Raw genomic sequence first — 13538 nt, 5'->3', positions numbered from 1 at the left:
ACAACTGAATGACTGATTGAAATGAACTGTTTTCATACTGTAAGGACATTCATTCTTAAACTCTTTACATATTGTGTTATTCACTGGGCTTTAGCTCACTGCTCATATATATATGTAGGTGTACAGGCACCAGACCGCAGCTAGAGGCGTCAGGGTTACTCCAGTTTTGTCAAGCCAGCCTTTGTGCCTCACTGCGAGGTTCCGAGTTGCCATGCTATGGCTTGGGGGTGTTTTGTCTGTTTTTCCCCCTTCTGTACTCTTTTACTGTTTTGTATAGACCGTACTGTTTTGTACAGACGGAATGTTTTCTGTACTGTTCTGTAGGGTTGAGTCCCTAGTTTGAATGGATGCAAATATTGTACTTACTGTTCTGTACTGTTTATGTGAAAATGTATGAAAAGCCTTTTGCATACAGACTGTCACAGCTCAATGGACACTATTTATTTACTGTATTGGCTTCCGCCAGGCCCTGTACTCTGTTTTACTGTATTACTGTTCTGCAGGCCTTCGGTAATCTCGGATTACTGGCCGGTTACGGTGCTAAACCCATAGGGCCGGGTTTGGGTCGTGACAGAGTGGTATCAGAGCGATACTTAACCATGAGTTATACCGCACACACGTGTCCAAATGAGCTATAGGGTGTCCTAGAAAAGTGATTAGGGCATCTCATGAGCATAATAAGTGTGTGGTTATGTTATGACTGAATATCTGTTAATGTGTTAAACTGGTAAACAAATGACTGCTTATGTTTAAAACTGTTATAACTGCTTATAGTGAAATGGATAATGCAAATGAACCTGAATCCTCGTCTACCGAGGCAAGAATGGAAAGAATGGAAAGAATGATAGAACTGATAACTGCTAGACTGGAACAACAACAGAACCAACCGCCCCCACCTCCTCCTCCTCCGGTACAGCCGGAACCTAATGTTAATGTGGATGATGGGGATATTATTGCTCTCACCCATAAATTCAGCAAGATGAAACCGCCATCCTTTCAGGGAGGCCTTGAACCATTAAAAGCTGAAGCTTGGGTTCTGGAAACGGAAAAATTGTTCGAAGTGTTTCCGTGCTCAGAAGCAAACAAAGTACTGTTAGCTACCTTCACCTTACAAGAAGAAGCTAGAAGGTGGTGGATGTTAATCCGTGATACAAATACTGTTATGACTTGGGCTCAGTTCAAGGAGTCCTTCTTTGAAAAGTACTTCCCTCAGTGTGTCAGGGATAGGAAAGTAACTGAGTTTGAACAGCTGAAGCAGGGCACAATGTCCGTTGCAGAATACGAGACGAAATTTACTGAACTTGCCCGTTATGCACCGCACATGGTGGATACTGAATATAAGAAGGCCAGAAAATTTGAAGGTGGCCTTAATGTGGCAATACTTGACCGGATAAATGTTTTGAAGTTACCGACTTTTGTGGGTGTTCTCGACCGGGCATTGATGGCCGAGTCGAACATTGCAGCGGTGAAACAATCTGAAACACCAACGACTGAATGGCATGGAAAAAGGCAGAGTTTCAAATTTAAGAAAGGCAAGCACAACCCAGCCAACAAGAAACAGAATACGGGGTTGACAACTAGCCCCAGCCAAGGGAGTGGTTTCATACCACCCTGTTCTGAATGTGGCAAGAAGCACAAAGGGGTTTGCTACAGAATATCTGGAGCCTGTTACAGGTGTGGCAAGGTGGGCCACATGGTTAAAGACTGCCCCTCTGCTCCACAAGCCAGTAGTAAAGCTGCACCAAGCGCAGCAGTATCAACTGTAGCACCAAAGCCTAACCCCAGAGCTACCGGGAAAGAGCCTATGAGGCAAGGCCGAGTGTTCGCACTAGTACCGGGAGATGTGCAGAATACCGAGACCGTTGTGTCAGGTATTCTCTCTATCTGTACTCAAAATGCATATGTACTGATTGATTCGGGGTCTACGCATTCTTATGTATCATATGCTTTTTCACGGAAATTGGATAGACCCTTAGAACCCATGAACTATCTGCTAGCCGTATCATCACCCGTAGGGGGATCCATGACATGTGCTTATATGTACCCCGCATGTGAAATTATTGTTGGGGATATGCATCTGTTTATTGATTTACTGCCATTGAGCATTGATCATTTTGACGTAATATTGGGGATGGATTGGTTACAAAAATATCATGCCACTATTGACTGTGTGACCAAGCAAGTTGTTTTCCGTCCACCTGGTTTGCCTGAATTTGTGTTTAATGGGAGTGGAGTAGTACCTCCTCCGTATTTGATTTCGTCAGTGAAAGCTGTTAAATTAATTAGAAAGGGGTGTAAAGGATATCTGTGTTCTGTACTGACTGTGTCTACTGATGATAGTGTTAAAACTGATGTGAATTGTATTCCTATAGTCAGGGAATTTCCAGATGTTTTTCCAGATAATCTTCCAGGAGACTTGACTGACAGGGAGATTGAATTTACCGTTGATGTGATTCCCGGAACACAACCAGTTTCTAAAGCTCCTTACAGAATGGCTCCAACTGAACTGAAGGAACTGAAAGTGCAATTGCAAGAACTGTTAGATAAAAAGTTCATCAGACCTAGCACTTCGCCATGGGGTGCTCCTGTTTTGTTTGTCAAGAAGAAAGATGGCTCACTGAGACTGTGCATTGACTACCGTGAACTGAATAAGGTAACTGTAAAGAACAAATACCCTTTGCCACGCATTGATGATTTATTTGATCAGTTACAGGGTGCACAAGTGTTTTCTAAGATTGATCTCAGATCGGGGTATCATCAACTGAAGGTTAAACCGGAAGACATTGATAAAACTGCTTTTAGAACGAGGTATGGACATTATGAATTTTTGGTTATGCCTTTTGGAGTCACGAATGCACCAGCTGCTTTTATGGACCTCATGAACAGAATTTTTAAACCGTACCTTGATGACTTCATTGTTGTATTTATCGATGACATATTGATTTACTCCAAAAGCATAGAACAGCATGAACATCATCTGAGACTTGCCCTACAAACCTTAAGAGAACAGAAACTGTATGCTAAGCTGTCTAAATGTGAATTTTGGCTTGACCATGTTATGTTTTTGGGGCATGTTGTTAGCAAAGATGGAATTTCTGTTGATCCGCAGAAAATTGAAGCTGTGGTGAACTGGCCTAGACCAACAAATGTGACTGAAGTCCGAAGCTTTTTGGGATTGGCTGGATATTACAGAAGATTTGTCAAAGATTTCTCCAAAATTGCCCTACCATTGACTCAGTTAACTCAAAAGGGGACATCATTTGACTGGACTGACCAAAGAGAATCTGCTTTCCAGGAGTTGAAAACTCGACTCGTGACTGCACCAGTTTTGACTTTACCCTCAGGTACGGATGGTTATACTGTATTTAGTGATGCTTCTCATAAGGGTTTGGGATGTGTTTTAATGCAGAATGGGAAGGTTATAGCTTATGCTTCCCGACAACTGAGACCACATGAAAAGAATTACCCGACCCATGATCTGGAACTTGCTGCAGTAGTATTTGCACTGAAAATTTGGCGTCACTACCTGTACGGGGTGACATGTGAAGTATACACCGACCATAAGAGTTTAAAGTATTTCTTCACACAGAAAGAACTGAACATGAGACAGCGGAGATGGCTAGAACTGATTAAAGATTATGACCTACAGATACTGTACCATCCGGGAAAAGCCAATACCGTTGCCGATGCATTGAGCCGGAAATCGATTGGAAACTTAGCCTGTTTGCTTACAGGGCAGAAAGAGTTGCTTTGTGACCTGGAAAAATCTGAAATAGAAATTGTTTTGAGAGGACAAGGTAGAATCTTAGCTGCTATTTCTGCTCAACCGGCACTGATCGAGGAGATTAAAGAGAAACAGCAACTGGATGACTTCTTGAAAAAGATCATCGAAGAAAGAGAATCTAAACCGAGACCGGGATTCAAATGTGAGAATAATGTACTGAAATTTCATGAAAGACTGTGTGTACCAAATGATACTGAACTGAAAAGAAGAGTTCTGCAAGAGGGCCACAATTCGAAATTGTCTATCCACCCGGGGAATACGAAAATGTACCAAGATCTGAAACAGAATTTCTGGTGGCCGGGAATGAAGAAAGAAATTGCTGATTTTGTATCCAAATGTCTTCATTGCCAACAGGTCAAAGCTGAACATCAACGACCTGTCGGATTACTGCAACCCTTACCCATACCAGAGTGGAAATGGGAGCATATCACGATGGATTTTATCGTTGGTTTACCTCGCTCCAGAAAAGGTATGGATTCAATTTGGGTTATTGTTGATAGACTAACCAAATCTGCTCACTTCTTACCTGTCAAGACAATCTATAATGCGGACAAATTGGCTGTTATCTATATTGATGAAATTGTAAGACTGCATGGAGTGCCTGTGTCTATTGTTTCTGACAGGGATTCGAAGTTTACATCGAGGTTTTGGAAAAGCCTACAAACTGCACTGGGTACTGAACTGAGACTGAGTAGTGCCTATCATCCTCAGACAGATGGCCAATCAGAAAGGACCATCCAAACTCTGGAGGATTTATTGAGAATGTGTGTCCTTGATTATCAGGGAAACTGGGAAAGTCACTTGCCCTTAGTTGAATTCGCCTACAACAACAGCTACCATTCGAGTATTGGTATGGCGCATTTTGAGGCATTGTATGGCAGAAAATGTAGATCTCCAATTTGCTGGGCAGAAGTTGGAGATGGGCCGTTGCTTGGGCCCGAGATTGTGTATGAAACAACTGAAAAAGTGAAACTGATACAGCAAAGACTGAAAACTGCACAGAGTAGACAGAAAAGTTATGCAGATGTCAGAAGACGGGACAGAGAGTATGAAGTGGGTGATCATGTTTTTGTGAAAGTGACACCAATGAAAGGCCAGGCTCGTTTTGGAGTCAAAGGCAAGTTAGCACCGAGATACGTCGGACCATATGAGATCATTGAGAAAATCAATCCGGTGGCGTATCAAGTTGCGCTTCCTCCTGAAATGGAGCATATGCATAACGTCTTCCACATTTCTATGTTGAGAGACTATCTCCGGGATCCCTTCCATGTAATAGAGCCTACCCACGTAGTGTTGAGTGATGACTACACTTACGAGGAACGGCCTATACAGATTGTAAACCGACGGATCAAGAAACTGAGGAACAAAGAGATCCCGTTAGTGAAAGTTGACTGGCAGAACCATGGTGGCGTGTATGCCACTTGGGAAAGGGAAGATGACATGGCTAAACGATATCCTGAACTGTTTCCACTGAATCCTGTTTTCTTCCAGAATGAAGGTAACTCGAGTTTAGAGGACTAAACTCTTTATAAGGAGGGGAGACTGTAACGACCCTCATACTGTTTACTGATTAAGGACTGATTGATTACCGATAATCACCGATTACTGTTAAACGAAACGGATAATGACTGATAACTGACTGATAATTGAACTGAGTAAAGTACTGAACTAACTGATTGAAATTGGAATCTGAATTAACTGAGTATATGATGGTTAATTGCATTCTATCTGTTTGATTGTCTGATTATCTGTTCATGTTTATATGTTTAAACTGCTAATTGAAGGCCTTATCGGCGGCCGAATTAGAAACCGATTGATGTTCCGTGACCCTCATATTTAATGTGATTTTATGGTATAAGTATCTGAAAATTGATTAGGTATGATTAAATTAGATTAAAATAAGCTAATTAAAGAGTTCGGTTTATTTACCATATTGCCACCCTTAGTGGCACACTACCTAGTGATGCTAGAGCCTTGCACACATTGAAGCAAAACATTTCATCAGCCTTTCTCCTTGCTTTGCCGACTTAGAGAGAGAGAGAGTGAGAGTTTGTGTAGTTCTTGAGATTTGGCTTAAACAACTTAGAGAATTGAAGGTTGATTGTTGCTTTGTGGTCCTACACTTGTAATTGAGGCTCTAGGTAAGAGAACTCAACCTTTATTGATGTGTTTGAGCTAGTTCTTGCATGGTTCATGTTAATTTGTAGAGTTAAGTCATGATTTGGTCCATAAATGATGGATTGAAGATCATTTCTTGCATGCATGTTGGTATTGTTGCAATTTGAGGTTGATTACATGGACATTAGTGCATGCATGCTCATATTGTTGTTATAGACCATGTTTCCATCTGATTTGAAAAGAAATGAGCTCATTTGATCAAGCTTTGGAGCTTTAATTTGGTTTAAAACTCATGCATGACATGTTTGAATGTTGTTCTTGAAAATGGGTTTGAATATGGTTTTAATTGACTCACCTTTGGGGCTTGAATTCATAAATTGAGCTTTGAAACTTGTTATACATTGAATTTAATGATGTTTTCCAGAATTTGGGCCCAAGAGGTCGAGTTTGGAGTGGTTGAATGCTTGGTTTGAGCTTGGGAGGCAGATCTGGAAATTCCAGATTTGGCTTCCTCGCTCGAGCGAAGGATTCCCCGCTCGAGCGAGCACCTTTGTCCAGGGCTCCGCTCGAGCGACCATCGAGCGACGATCGCGCGTAAAATTTCAGCATCCAGTACTTTTACTGTTTTGCAGACCGCTCGAGCGAAGGATTCCTCGCTCGAGCGAAGCCTTTGATTTTGGAATTACGCTCGAGCGTAGAAAGTCTCGCTCGAGCGAAGCCCCTATTTTCAGCAAAGTTTGCAAAATGTTTTCTAAGTGTATTTTTGCATCCTCATCCCATCCTAGGCATTCTTAGGCCTAGTTTAAGACATTTAGATGAGGATATCATTGTAGAACACACCAAGGCAAATTAGGGATTAAGTTATAAGATTTCCCAACTGTGTAGCTTAGTGTGTGTTCAACCTGTGAACTGTGTAGGGTTGGCAACTGGGGAGACACGCTCTAGCACACTGTAGCCCAGAACTCTGTGAGTAACAATTGTGTAAAGATATGTTCAACTGATTATCTTCTGAATACTGAACTGAACTGTTTACTGAACTGGTATTATTTACTGAATGAATGTATGTCCTTTATTTCTGAACTGTACTGTGGCATTCTTAGTATCTACGGTTTACTGTTACTGTTACTGTCACAGAGATCTCTGTCGGTTTCCTTGTGGAACCACTACTGTTTACTGACTGATGGCCATCATTACTGTTCGGTCTTTTAAGACCTACTGTTACTGTTATGCTAATGGATGTACCACATATGACTGTTTACTGTACTGAACAACTGAATGACTGATTGAAATGAACTGTTTTCATACTGTAAGGACATTCATTCTTAAACTCTTTACATATTGTGTTATTCACTGGGCTTTAGCTCACTGCTCATATATATATGTAGGTGTACAGGCACCAGACCGCAGCTAGAGGCGTCAGGGTTACTCCAGTTTTGTCAAGCCAGCCTTTGTGCCTCACTGCGAGGTTCCGAGTTGCCATGCTATGGCTTGGGGGTGTTTTGTCTGTTTTTCCCCCTTCTGTACTCTTTTACTGTTTTGTATAGACCGTACTGTTTTGTACAGACGGAATGTTTTCTGTACTGTTCTGTAGGGTTGAGTCCCTAGTTTGAATGGATGCAAATATTGTACTTACTGTTCTGTACTGTTTATGTGAAAATGTATGAAAAGCCTTTTGCATACAGACTGTCACAGCTCAATGGACACTATTTATTTACTGTATTGGCTTCCGCCAGGCCCTGTACTCTGTTTTACTGTATTACTGTTCTGCAGGCCTTCGGTAATCTCGGATTACTGGCCGGTTACGGTGCTAAACCCATAGGGCCGGGTTTGGGTCGTGACAGAGTGGTATCAGAGCGATACTTAACCACGAGTTATACCGCACACACGTGTCCAAATGAGCTATAGGGTGTCCTAGAAAAGTGATTAGGGCATCTCATGAGCATAATAAGTGTGTGGTTATGTTATGACTGAATATCTGTTAATGTGTTAAACTGGTAAACAAATGACTGCTTATGTTTAAAACTGTTATAACTGCTTATAGTGAAATGGATAATGCAAATGAACCTGAATCCTCGTCTACCGAGGCAAGAATGGAAAGAATGGAAAGAATGATAGAACTGATAACTGCTAGACTGGAACAACAACAGAACCAACCGCCCCCACCTCCTCCTCCTCCGGTACAGCCGGAACCTAATGTTAATGTGGATGATGGGGATATTATTGCTCTCACCCATAAATTCAGCAAGATGAAACCGCCATCCTTTCAGGGAGGCCTTGAACCATTAAAAGCTGAAGCTTGGGTTCTGGAAACGGAAAAATTGTTCGAAGTGTTTCCGTGCTCAGAAGCAAACAAAGTACTGTTAGCTACCTTCACCTTACAAGAAGAAGCTAGAAGGTGGTGGATGTTAATCCGTGATACAAATACTGTTATGACTTGGGCTCAGTTCAAGGAGTCCTTCTTTGAAAAGTACTTCCCTCAGTGTGTCAGGGATAGGAAAGTAACTGAGTTTGAACAGCTGAAGCAGGGCACAATGTCCGTTGCAGAATACGAGACGAAATTTACTGAACTTGCCCGTTATGCACCGCACATGGTGGATACTGAATATAAGAAGGCCAGAAAATTTGAAGGTGGCCTTAATGTGGCAATACTTGACCGGATAAATGTTTTGAAGTTACCGACTTTTGTGGGTGTTCTCGACCGGGCATTGATGGCCGAGTCGAACATTGCAGCGGTGAAACAATCTGAAACACCAACGACTGAATGGCATGGAAAAAGGCAGAGTTTCAAATTTAAGAAAGGCAAGCACAACCCAGCCAACAAGAAACAGAATACGGGGTTGACAACTAGCCCCAGCCAAGGGAGTGGTTTCATACCACCCTGTTCTGAATGTGGCAAGAAGCACAAAGGGGTTTGCTACAGAATATCTGGAGCCTGTTACAGGTGTGGCAAGGTGGGCCACATGGTTAAAGACTGCCCCTCTGCTCCACAAGCCAGTAGTAAAGCTGCACCAAGCGCAGCAGTATCAACTGTAGCACCAAAGCCTAACCCCAGAGCTACCGGGAAAGAGCCTATGAGGCAAGGCCGAGTGTTCGCACTAGTACCGGGAGATGTGCAGAATACCGAGACCGTTGTGTCAGGTATTCTCTCTATCTGTACTCAAAATGCATATGTACTGATTGATTCGGGGTCTACGCATTCTTATGTATCATATGCTTTTTCACGGAAATTGGATAGACCCTTAGAACCCATGAACTATCTGCTAGCCGTATCATCACCCGTAGGGGGATCCATGACATGTGCTTATATGTACCCCGCATGTGAAATTATTGTTGGGGATATGCATCTGTTTATTGATTTACTGCCATTGAGCATTGATCATTTTGACGTAATATTGGGGATGGATTGGTTACAAAAATATCATGCCACTATTGACTGTGTGACCAAGCAAGTTGTTTTCCGTCCACCTGGTTTGCCTGAATTTGTGTTTAATGGGAGTGGAGTAGTACCTCCTCCGTATTTGATTTCGTCAGTGAAAGCTGTTAAATTAATTAGAAAGGGGTGTAAAGGATATCTGTGTTCTGTACTGACTGTGTCTACTGATGATAGTGTTAAAACTGATGTGAATTGTATTCCTATAGTCAGGGAATTTCCAGATGTTTTTCCAGATAATCTTCCAGGAGACTTGACTGACAGGGAGATTGAATTTACCGTTGATGTGATTCCCGGAACACAACCAGTTTCTAAAGCTCCTTACAGAATGGCTCCAACTGAACTGAAGGAACTGAAAGTGCAATTGCAAGAACTGTTAGATAAAAAGTTCATCAGACCTAGCACTTCGCCATGGGGTGCTCCTGTTTTGTTTGTCAAGAAGAAAGATGGCTCACTGAGACTGTGCATTGACTACCGTGAACTGAATAAGGTAACTGTAAAGAACAAATACCCTTTGCCACGCATTGATGATTTATTTGATCAGTTACAGGGTGCACAAGTGTTTTCTAAGATTGATCTCAGATCGGGGTATCATCAACTGAAGGTTAAACCGGAAGACATTGATAAAACTGCTTTTAGAACGAGGTATGGACATTATGAATTTTTGGTTATGCCTTTTGGAGTCACGAATGCACCAGCTGCTTTTATGGACCTCATGAACAGAATTTTTAAACCGTACCTTGATGACTTCATTGTTGTATTTATCGATGACATATTGATTTACTCCAAAAGCATAGAACAGCATGAACATCATCTGAGACTTGCCCTACAAACCTTAAGAGAACAGAAACTGTATGCTAAGCTGTCTAAATGTGAATTTTGGCTTGACCATGTTATGTTTTTGGGGCATGTTGTTAGCAAAGATGGAATTTCTGTTGATCCGCAGAAAATTGAAGCTGTGGTGAACTGGCCTAGACCAACAAATGTGACTGAAGTCCGAAGCTTTTTGGGATTGGCTGGATATTACAGAAGATTTGTCAAAGATTTCTCCAAAATTGCCCTACCATTGACTCAGTTAACTCAAAAGGGGACATCATTTGACTGGACTGACCAAAGAGAATCTGCTTTCCAGGAGTTGAAAACTCGACTCGTGACTGCACCAGTTTTGACTTTACCCTCAGGTACGGATGGTTATACTGTATTTAGTGATGCTTCTCATAAGGGTTTGGGATGTGTTTTAATGCAGAATGGGAAGGTTATAGCTTATGCTTCCCGACAACTGAGACCACATGAAAAGAATTACCCGACCCATGATCTGGAACTTGCTGCAGTAGTATTTGCACTGAAAATTTGGCGTCACTACCTGTACGGGGTGACATGTGAAGTATACACCGACCATAAGAGTTTAAAGTATTTCTTCACACAGAAAGAACTGAACATGAGACAGCGGAGATGGCTAGAACTGATTAAAGATTATGACCTACAGATACTGTACCATCCGGGAAAAGCCAATACCGTTGCCGATGCATTGAGCCGGAAATCGATTGGAAACTTAGCCTGTTTGCTTACAGGGCAGAAAGAGTTGCTTTGTGACCTGGAAAAATCTGAAATAGAAATTGTTTTGAGAGGACAAGGTAGAATCTTAGCTGCTATTTCTGCTCAACCGGCACTGATCGAGGAGATTAAAGAGAAACAGCAACTGGATGACTTCTTGAAAAAGATCATCGAAGAAAGAGAATCTAAACCGAGACCGGGATTCAAATGTGAGAATAATGTACTGAAATTTCATGAAAGACTGTGTGTACCAAATGATACTGAACTGAAAAGAAGAGTTCTGCAAGAGGGCCACAATTCGAAATTGTCTATCCACCCGGGGAATACGAAAATGTACCAAGATCTGAAACAGAATTTCTGGTGGCCGGGAATGAAGAAAGAAATTGCTGATTTTGTATCCAAATGTCTTCATTGCCAACAGGTCAAAGCTGAACATCAACGACCTGTCGGATTACTGCAACCCTTACCCATACCAGAGTGGAAATGGGAGCATATCACGATGGATTTTATCGTTGGTTTACCTCGCTCCAGAAAAGGTATGGATTCAATTTGGGTTATTGTTGATAGACTAACCAAATCTGCTCACTTCTTACCTGTCAAGACAATCTATAATGCGGACAAATTGGCTGTTATCTATATTGATGAAATTGTAAGACTGCATGGAGTGCCTGTGTCTATTGTTTCTGACAGGGATTCGAAGTTTACATCGAGGTTTTGGAAAAGCCTACAAACTGCACTGGGTACTGAACTGAGACTGAGTAGTGCCTATCATCCTCAGACAGATGGCCAATCAGAAAGGACCATCCAAACTCTGGAGGATTTATTGAGAATGTGTGTCCTTGATTATCAGGGAAACTGGGAAAGTCACTTGCCCTTAGTTGAATTCGCCTACAACAACAGCTACCATTCGAGTATTGGTATGGCGCATTTTGAGGCATTGTATGGCAGAAAATGTAGATCTCCAATTTGCTGGGCAGAAGTTGGAGATGGGCCGTTGCTTGGGCCCGAGATTGTGTATGAAACAACTGAAAAAGTGAAACTGATACAGCAAAGACTGAAAACTGCACAGAGTAGACAGAAAAGTTATGCAGATGTCAGAAGACGGGACAGAGAGTATGAAGTGGGTGATCATGTTTTTGTGAAAGTGACACCAATGAAAGGCCAGGCTCGTTTTGGAGTCAAAGGCAAGTTAGCACCGAGATACGTCGGACCATATGAGATCATTGAGAAAATCAATCCGGTGGCGTATCAAGTTGCGCTTCCTCCTGAAATGGAGCATATGCATAACGTCTTCCACATTTCTATGTTGAGAGACTATCTCCGGGATCCCTTCCATGTAATAGAGCCTACCCACGTAGTGTTGAGTGATGACTACACTTACGAGGAACGGCCTATACAGATTGTAAACCGACGGATCAAGAAACTGAGGAACAAAGAGATCCCGTTAGTGAAAGTTGACTGGCAGAACCATGGTGGCGTGTATGCCACTTGGGAAAGGGAAGATGACATGGCTAAACGATATCCTGAACTGTTTCCACTGAATCCTGTTTTCTTCCAGAATGAAGGTAACTCGAGTTTAGAGGACTAAACTCTTTATAAGGAGGGGAGACTGTAACGACCCTCATACTGTTTACTGATTAAGGACTGATTGATTACCGATAATCACCGATTACTGTTAAACGAAACGGATAATGACTGATAACTGACTGATAATTGAACTGAGTAAAGTACTGAACTAACTGATTGAAATTGGAATCTGAATTAACTGAGTATATGATGGTTAATTGCATTCTATCTGTTTGATTGTCTGATTATCTGTTCATGTTTATATGTTTAAACTGCTAATTGAAGGCCTTATCGGCGGCCGAATTAGAAACCGATTGATGTTCCGTGACCCTCATATTTAATGTGATTTTATGGTATAAGTATCTGAAAATTGATTAGGTATGATTAAATTAGATTAAAATAAGCTAATTAAAGAGTTCGGTTTATTTACCATATTGCCACCCTTAGTGGCACACTACCTAGTGATGCTAGAGCCTTGCACACATTGAAGCAAAACATTTCATCAGCCTTTCTCCTTGCTTTGCCGACTTAGAGAGAGAGAGAGTGAGAGTTTGTGTAGTTCTTGAGATTTGGCTTAAACAACTTAGAGAATTGAAGGTTGATTGTTGCTTTGTGGTCCTACACTTGTAATTGAGGCTCTAGGTAAGAGAACTCAACCTTTATTGATGTGTTTGAGCTAGTTCTTGCATGGTTCATGTTAATTTGTAGAGTTAAGTCATGATTTGGTCCATAAATGATGGATTGAAGATCATTTCTTGCATGCATGTTGGTATTGTTGCAATTTGAGGTTGATTACATGGACATTAGTGCATGCATGCTCATATTGTTGTTATAGACCATGTTTCCATCTGATTTGAAAAGAAATGAGCTCATTTGATCAAGCTTTGGAGCTTTAATTTGGTTTAAAACTCATGCATGACATGTTTGAATGTTGTTCTTGAAAATGGGTTTGAATATGGTTTTAATTGACTCACCTTTGGGGCTTGAATTCATAAATTGAGCTTTGAAACTTGTTATACATTGAATTTAATGATGTTTTCCAGAATTTGGGCCCAAGAGGTCGAGTTTGGAGTGGTTGAATGCTTG

This window comes from Camellia sinensis, chromosome 5, assembly GCF_055761805.1.
Source record: "Camellia sinensis isolate YWXY chromosome 5, ASM5576180v1, whole genome shotgun sequence".
Taxonomy (NCBI): Eukaryota; Viridiplantae; Streptophyta; class Magnoliopsida; order Ericales; family Theaceae; genus Camellia; species Camellia sinensis.
This window is presented reverse-complemented; position numbering follows the sequence as displayed.